This window comes from Panthera tigris, chromosome E1 (genome assembly GCF_018350195.1).
Source record: "Panthera tigris isolate Pti1 chromosome E1, P.tigris_Pti1_mat1.1, whole genome shotgun sequence".
Lineage (NCBI taxonomy): Eukaryota > Metazoa > Chordata > Mammalia > Carnivora > Felidae > Panthera > Panthera tigris.
In genome coordinates, this window is record NC_056673.1 from 39,095,671 (window position 1) to 39,104,369 (window position 8,699).

At 46.5% G+C, this 8,699-nt stretch overlaps 1 pseudogene; it reads right to left on the reverse strand.

Moving 5' to 3' along the window:
• Positions 1–7,480: 7,480 nt before the first annotated feature.
• On the reverse strand, positions 7,481–8,341 carry LOC102963382 (annotated as a pseudogene).
• Positions 8,342–8,699: the final 358 nt, after the last annotated feature.

Below are 8,699 nucleotides of genomic sequence, written 5' to 3' on the forward strand. Positions count from 1 at the left end.
TGTTTGCTTTATGTGTTTTGGGGCTCTGTTTTTTAACTGCATATATGTGTATTTGTTATATCTTCTTGATGGATTGATCCCTATATCATTACAAAATGTTCTTCTTTGTCTCTATAATCATTTTTTGTCTTAAAGTCTGTTTTGTCTGATATTAGTATAGCCTTTCAAACTCATTTGTGGGTGTTGTTTGCATGGTATGGCTTTTTCCATCACTAGGGTGTTTCCTTCTCTGCTTCCAGTGGTGTCCCCAGCAGTGGCTTCATGTCTGTGATCCTAGAGTCCATCAGCCAGCCCCTGCTGCTGTGGTGCCGGTACCTGATGAGTACCCCCACCTTGGCTGCAGCTCCTGCCCTAGTTTCTGGGCTTTGGTAGTACTACTTTCTTCCTGTGTCCCTCCAGCCGCAGGGATGCTGGAAACTTTCTACTGTTATTAATCTCTGGGCAGCCTCACCATCCCTTGTTTGACTTCTCAGCTCTTCCATCACCTGGATAACTAGCCCCCCATATTAAATTGATTTTGTTTTAAATATCTAGAGTGGGTCTTGCTTGTTTCAACCCTGACTGATACAAGGTGATTCCTGTCCCCAAAGAATTTAAGGTACAGAAGAAGTTAAAGTTAGATTATACCCCTGTTCCCTACAGTTATAACCAAAACCAAGCATGAAATGATGCTTTACCTAAAATAAGGGGGAAAAACATCCAAGATTTCACAGAGCAGATGGGCAAGTAGATAGAATAGGATTTCTTCTCCCCAGACATATGAACATTCTTTTGGGGTATAGTGCAGTGGGCTTAGCTCCCTGTATGACCTTGGGCAAATTGCCTCCCCTCTCTGGGCCTCAGTTTTCTCAAGTGCAAAGTGAGGAGACTGGGCTGCCTAGAAGATGCCTAAACTTTGGCATCTGAGACTCTGAAGTGCAAGACTTTTTTTTTTTTTATGGCATCCTGCTTATTGTTTAACTACTCCCTGTTATTCCAAATCCCTAAATGGAAGCATGAGAAGACCTCATTGAACTTTTCCTCCAACCCAAAGGTTTTGGCTACTCTCATTGGCATCTGGAACCCATTTGCTTTTAGGGATATGGGCAATCTCTTGAACCAGGTGGAGAGGATCCTCAGGGGTTATATCTGGGCAGGGTGTTGGTAAGGAACGTCAGGACAACTTCAGTTTGGAATTATTCCGGAAGCTTCCTCCTGGAGCCCTTTTCCGTGTGCCAGATGCTTCTAAGAAAAAATAAATTCAGAGGCAGAAGATCTGTGTTCTAGTCTTGCTTCTGCCATAAGTTACTATGTGACTTTGCTCAAGTCAGTTCCTCTCTCTGGTTCTTGGCTGCCCATCTAAAAAGTTACGGGATTAGACATAATCTCCAGACTCTCCATAAGCTCCAGACTCTCTTTTCAGGCTATTCCTTGTTATCCTTAGGGATTTTCTTGGTTCTCTCACTGGTATAGGCCACCATGGAAAGTCCGCAAGTACACTGGGAAGGACTAGAGAATTTTGTGGCAGATACGCCACGTTTTTGGGGGTAGAGAGATAATGGGCTGCTACTGATTCTGGTCTCCTTAGTAGCTTCTGCCTGATGCTAAGTGGTGGTGCTCACTTCAAAGCCTTTTCCTCCGCTCACTGTACTGCCAAGCCCCTCCAGCTCTGGCTACGTGGATGTGGCATGTTGTGGCCTGGGAGCCTTCAGTTTCAGTTTCTTAGCTGGTCTCTGAGTGAGACGTTGGGGATTCCCTAGTATTTTCAACACTGATTATGAGCTTTCCCTCATAATCCCTCGTGAGTGTTAGCATGCAGTCAGTGACTATTTACTGTGAATACACTCTTTATGGGAGGTGCAGTGTAGGAAGAACTCAGTATGACTTTCCAAGTCCCATCCCATCCTTGGAGACTCAGGATGGCCCACCTCCTCTGCCCTTTCTTCTCGGCACTTCCATAGCACTTTAGTTTGGTGACACCCAAACTGGTATATACGGCCATGGCACGGGAACTATTTTCTATTCTGGAATAGACTCTATGCTTCTTGAAAACAAAATTGTGCTGGGTACTTTTCTGGGTCGTCTTTGCATTGTCTCAAACAATGCTGTGATTTAAACAACAACAACAACAACAACAACAACAGATTTTTTATGTAGTTTGGTATAATTCAATAGTAGTTCAATAATGGGTCCCACAGTGATATCCTCCATCATGGAGGGTTCTGTCTCATCGCACTTGTTATGGAGCATGTGATGCACGTTGAGCAAGAGACTTGAAGCCAGCTTCTTGAGACTGTTGCCTCTTTCCCTCTGGAGAATCTTAGAAGTCAAAGCAGAGACTCCAGAAGTAAAGCCCCTTACTGATGCTTAGGGGCTCGTGGGAGTGGCCACGATCATGTTCAAGCTGTGCCACGGATGTGCTTAGTCTTATAAACTGAAGGAGAGGTCTTTCAGCTTATGTTCTCCATTTGGAGTGCCATGAGTACTCCAAAGTGTCCATACAAAGGACATGTCCATAACAGAAGCAGACACATAGTGCTTGCTTATATCCAGGGCATCTTAGGACCACTAGGTCTTTGGTCTTTTAAAGACTGATTGCCGGGGCACCTGGATGGCTCAGTCAGCTAAGCGTCTGACTTCAACTTAGATCATGAGCTCACGGTCCGTGAGTTCGAGTCCCACATCAGGCTCCGTGCTGACAGCTCAGAGCCTGGAGCCTGCTTCAGATTCTGTGTCTCCCTCTCTCTCTGCCCCTCTCCCACTCGCACTCTGTCTCTCTCTCTCTCTCTCTCTCAAAAATAAAATAAACACATAAAAAAACTAAAAAATATAAAGACTATTGCCTTACAGAAATGGAGGCTGTTCAACACTGAATTCCTAATAAGCAGGTGCCTGATACACATTTAATTGGTCGCTAAAGCGACTTTCTTAAGATGCCAGCACTTCCTGCACTTTTTTCTTGGGAATTCCCTTTTCTCCTCTTAAATTTACTTTGTTGGGAGTTGACTATAGATAGTGGTCTCAGCAGCAGCTTGAATGGGACCTGTATTGTGGCAGAGCAGAGAACACTTTGGTCCCGGGAAATAGGCCCTAGGACATCTGTTTTGGTTCTGCAGTGACTTCCTTTTCATTCATTTTACAAATATTTGACAAGCATGTACGTGTCAGGCATGGCTGTGGAGTCTACAGAGATGAACACCCGTGGTCCCTGGCCTTTCCTAGCCCACTTGGGGCACAGTGGATGTAGCAGTCAGCTCAAGCTGACAAAATACCATACATTGGGTGGTTTAAACAACAGAAAGTTATTTCCGCACAGTTCTGGAGCCTGGAAGTCCCAGATCAGGGTCCAGGAGAGTCAGCGTCTCTTTCTGGCTTGCAGATGGCTACCTTCTCACTATGTCCTCACATAGCCTTTTCTCAGTATGTGCAAAGGGGCGGGAAGAGAGGGAGAGGGAGAAGGAGGGAGAAAGTGAGGCCTCTGATATCTCTTATAAAGACATTAATCCTATTGGATCAGGGTCCCACTCTTACGACCTTATTTTAATTTAATTAAGGTTAAGTAATTAACCTTAATTACTGCCTTAGAGGCTCCACCTTCAAATGCAGTCACCCTTGGGGTTAGGGCTTCAACATATGGGTTTTGGAGACACACAAACATTTATTCCATAATAGTGGGGAAGATGGAAAAATAAAGAGGCAGTTAACCCATAAGCACTAAAAGTACAAAAATGTGCATGACAAGGCATACATTAAACTCAATATGGGAAGGGAAGAGGTTGCAAATGGAGAGGTGTCTAGGAATATGATTGTATTATTCGTTATACCTTTATATATTTAAATATTTCAGAATATTTTTAAAATAATGGAAGACAAAATATAGTACAATGTTGTAGGAACGAATGGAGTAGGGGTGGGGCAAGCCCAGGAAGCCACTAGAGCACACAGGAAGGGAATCAGGAAGGCCATGAAAAAAGTGCCATCAAAGAGGAGTCGGAGTGACCCAGGGGAAGGAAGGAAGGTAGTGGTGAGTGATCAGTAGCGAGTGCCAAGGCCAGAAGTGTCGCCCAGCAGACCTTGAACAGGTTGCTTACTTTCTCAGCATCTCTCAGTTTGGGAGTTCAGGACACAGGGAGAGCCACACTGTTTAACTTGGCCTTCTTGCAGGGAACACGTAGCCTGTGGATCAGGTTTCTGGCCTTCGTTACCTGAGCGATGGGTAAGTTGTATTTGGCACGTGAGACATCTTTTGCTTTCGCTGTATCTTTGGAGCGAATGAGTCTCTCTCTGCTGTTGTGATGTGTCAATAGATGGTGTGCAAAGCATTTCCTAGAGTTGACTGTTCCTCACGACTCTGCTTGTCCATTTGTTCATCCATCCATTCACCTGGCATCCATTTACTGAGCCCCTACTCAGCCAGGTGTTGAGTCAAGTGCTAGGACTTGAAGGCCCGATAAACCACAGTTAACTAATGACCAAAGAGCATGCCAACTAATGGGAAGTAATAAGTCTCTGCATATGCATGGAGCTTGCATATTTCTAAGCACATTCCTATATCTTATCCATGTAACCTCCAGGGCTACTCTGTTTGCTATGTTTCAGTTTTCTGATTAAGGAAACTGAGACTTCCAAGAGAGAAAGTGACTTGACCTTTGATTCCAAGCTAAGGGGCTTTTCCCATCATGCCAGACTGACGCTAGGCATGACCTGACATACATGAAAGACAGGTCCTGGCTGTCCCCCTCCTTGCCTGGAAAAGATGCCCTCATACTACACTTTCTGCACCCTGTCTTATTCTCCGAGGATGTGCGTACTGCTTTTGGGGAAGTCCTGCCCATGAGCAAAGGTTTCTAAGAAGGAGCAGGGAGCAGGATCTGCAAGAAACTTTTGTAGTTATTCAGTTCAACCACTGAATATATATATATATATATATATATATATATATATATATGAATATACCTTAGCTGAGTTGTCTCTGTCTGCAAAGCAAGAACGTGGTCTTGCTGTTTCTTACCAATTCTCGGACCCACCTTGTATCCTTTTGATGAACTCCTTTTTCGGAATCAATTGGTTAGAGTTGTGCTTTCCAATTAAGAAGGTAGGCTGCTAGACTTTGTAAAGAGTGATATACTATCTACTGATCTGATCCATCAAGTTTTCTCAAGTGAAACGTGGTCCGTGTGCTAATTCTGACAACAAACTGGGAAAATACTGATTTTTCAAGATTAGTTTTTAAAGGCCTAGGTTAGACTAACCAGTCTACTCAGGTATATTATATAGGACATGCAGAATAGATGATATTGGCTGAGTACAAAATCCAGAAGAAATTAAAATATACCAAAGGCATGTCTGAAAACAGTATTTAAAAGTCTGGATTTTCCCTCTTCGCTGAAATCTCAAAAATGTTAATAAAAACACATTTATCTTTGTCAAGCTGAGGCGTCAGCTGAAACATGAGACCAGAACACAAGTTGGGAAGAGTTCAGGAGCAGTAAAGACTGAGCAGGAGTGTGGTAGGAAACATGTGGTAGGCAACCCTGACGGGCAGTATAGTTGAAAGTTCCTAAGGGGCGCCTGGGTGGCTTGGTCGGTTAAGCGTCCGACTTCGGCTCAGATCATGATCTCACAGTCCGTGAGTTCGAGCCCCGCGTCGGGCTCTGTGCTGACAGCTCAGAGCCTGGAGCCTGTTTCAGATTCTGTGTCTCCCTCTCTCTCTGCCCCTCCCCTGTTCATGCTCTGCCTCTCTCTATCTCAAAAATAAATAAACGTTTAAAAAAAAAAAAAAAAAAAGAAAGTTCCTAAGAGAGTAAATCTTAAGAGGTCTTATCACCAGAAAAAATTTTTTTCATTTCTTTTTGTATCTACGAGATGATAGATGTTAACAAACTGTGGCAATCATTTCACAATATGTGTAAATCAAAGTCATTGTGCTGTGTACCTTGAACTTAATACAGTGTTTGTTATGTCCATTATGTCTCAGTAAAAATGGAAAACGTAAAAAATAAAAATAAATAAATACAAAGGAATAATAGCTTACCATAAACTCCCCCCCCCACCCCCATTACCATCAGAAAGAACAGGGTGAGTCTTGAAAAGGGCAAGAAAGAACAGAGATCTTCTCTAGAAGGTCTGATCTGGAGAGACCTACCAGAAGGAAGCATGCCCAGAGTCCCATGGAGGGAGCCAGATCTGCAGAAACTCAGTCCTGCCTTTCCTGCAGCTGGAGCCCTGGTCAAAGCACCAATTTCCTGACTCTCCCGAGTGTCCTCTGGCTTCCAGTCCCTCTGGGCAAGTAGATCAAGTCCACGATCATATCTCTTAGCCCTCCCCCAGCTCCAATCCCTGTTTTAGTTTACTTGGGAACAATCTACTCCCATGTGAAGCCAAGCAGAGTGGGCCTCCGTCAGTGCTGGGTAACTTGGTTAGTTAGATTTAGGGCTCCAACCAGACAGGGACGCCCCAAATTTGAGAAACGTTCTGCTTTGAACTTACCTAGAATTTTGTAACCCAAAAATCTAAAGGAGCAGCTCTCTTAATTCCAGCATATGTGTGTGTGTGTGTGTGTGTGTGTGTATGTGTGTTGGTTGGTCAGTGTTACAGATTACATTTGGAGAGCGGCTATAATCTTTTTAGGGTTTAGGGCCTTTTAAGGTCTGTATCAGGCCTTGGGCCACCACGAAGGGCAGGAGCAAGAGGTATGAGGTGAAGAGCTGTCAGGCTGCAGGAGGAAGGAGGCGGCTGTCCAGGAGGAAGAAAGGGAAGGAGGGCCAGGCACAGGCTAGCAGGAGGCTTCAGGTCACCCTGACACCTGTTGCCACGGCCCAGTGGCGGTTTCCTGCTGCTTGTCGGGACACGCGTGCACGGAGAACACAATGGGTTTGCCTTAACAAGAAGATGCTTCCTGTTTTGCCACCTGGGTTCAGTGCCGAGAGGAAGAGTTTATAGGTCTGTGTTTTTCACGTCGCCAAGCTCTGTGAGGGAAGGAGTGGGGGCAGGTGAGGATGGGGGTCTGAGGAAAGGTGAAAGGGAAAGCAAGGGAGCAGTTGTTCTAGAATTGCTCAGAGAAACCTCATGCCGTTCTAGTTTCAGCCCGTGGGGAGAAGGGATGGCCACACTATGCCAACTGTCCCAACAGCTCCGTGCCAGAGCCCCTGTGTGTGGCGGAGGGCTGCCCAGAATCCCCTTGGCTCTTTTTGTTCCTTAGTGAGAACCTGGTGATGACTTCTGCAGTGACCTTTATCTTGGGGAGGTGGTGAGGGCGACTGGAAACTCGGGCTAAAATAGCCTCTGTGGTGAAAGCAGGGGCCGGAAATGGTGAGGTTGATCTTAAGGCGAGTGATGGGTGAGAAATCCACAGTGCCAACTCCCCACCCCCCAGACCGAGCCCACCATTGGGCTAATCCTACATATTTCACAATGGAGTCTGTACATGTTATTAGTTAATTAATTAATTAAGGTGTGTGAGAGGGTAAGCTTTATTTCTACTCTCAGACTCTTACAACTTTCCATAAAGTCTTCATCGTTACCTCAGACATGGCAGAATATAATAAATGATCCACCTCTGTGCATGACACATTGAATTTTAATGTCCACCTCCTCTCGGGGAAGGGAGGTCACACTACACACTTTTGGAGACACCCCAAAGGTTTTCTGGCACTTTGGTACAGAGAGGATTTGGTCCGAGTTCTTGCTGGCTTAGGATACTTAAAGGTGCGTAAAGTTTGGTTGCTCAACCCCCCTGGGCTGCAGTGGGGCAGAAGGTGGACAAGGAGGTGGTCTGGAGCAGATAGGTGGACCATGGATGTGGGCTCAAGTTCTTGTTGACAGAGGTAGTTGATCCTGGGTGGCTGACGGGGTGGCTGAGGGCAGCCTGAGGGCTCAGGCTGGGTAAATGCTGCTTTGGTTGCCTTCGTCTGCCCCATCCACCAGCTCACTGCTCTGGAACCATAGCTGGATCTCCGTCTGGGCCCCCTCCATGGAGTCACTGGTGTGGCTGATGTGGATGCTGAAGTCCCCTCTGATGGTGTCGGGGGCAGTCTCTGCTGAGTCACTGTGTCCTATCAGGGCCCTGGAGGACCAGACCACGTCGAGGCCTTCCCAGACCATGGCTTCCACCAGCCGGAGCTCACGTAGCTGAGGAGGGCTCATTAGAAGGGCTTCGTCTGCAGGTCACGACAGTGCTTGGCAAGGACTCTGGTGCCTGTAGCATCTTCATCCCCACCCGGCTTGAAGCCCCTCCTCTCAAAGCACAGGATCACATCCCCAACAAGCCGCTGCTGCATCCCACCTGACTTCACCGCAGTCAGGGTCCACTCCTGGGTCCAGGAGGACCCTCCCGAGTTGGGGCATATGAACAGGCTCAGGCCCAGGGCCTAGAGCCACTCAGCAGTCCCCACGGCACATTCCAAGAAGCTGCCCGTGATCTCTCACCTGCGGGCTGCTGGCTCAGTGCCTGGAGTTTGTATATGTTAGTTATTAGAAAGCCCAGTGTCTTTATGCTTGTTTAGCTCAAGACCATCTGTTGTGGTGGGAGAGTTTGGAGTTCCAGTCTCAGCCTGGCCTGCCAAGTTTCCAGGAGCCCCTCTCTTGCTCCCTCCTCTGGGGACTGAACCAGATGACCTTGGATGTCCTCTCTGGCCTCACGGTTGGGGATTCCATTGATCATCTCCAGGAGGGGCTGTGGCGTTCAGAGAAGCTCTGTTTAAGCACATTTCGGAAATCCT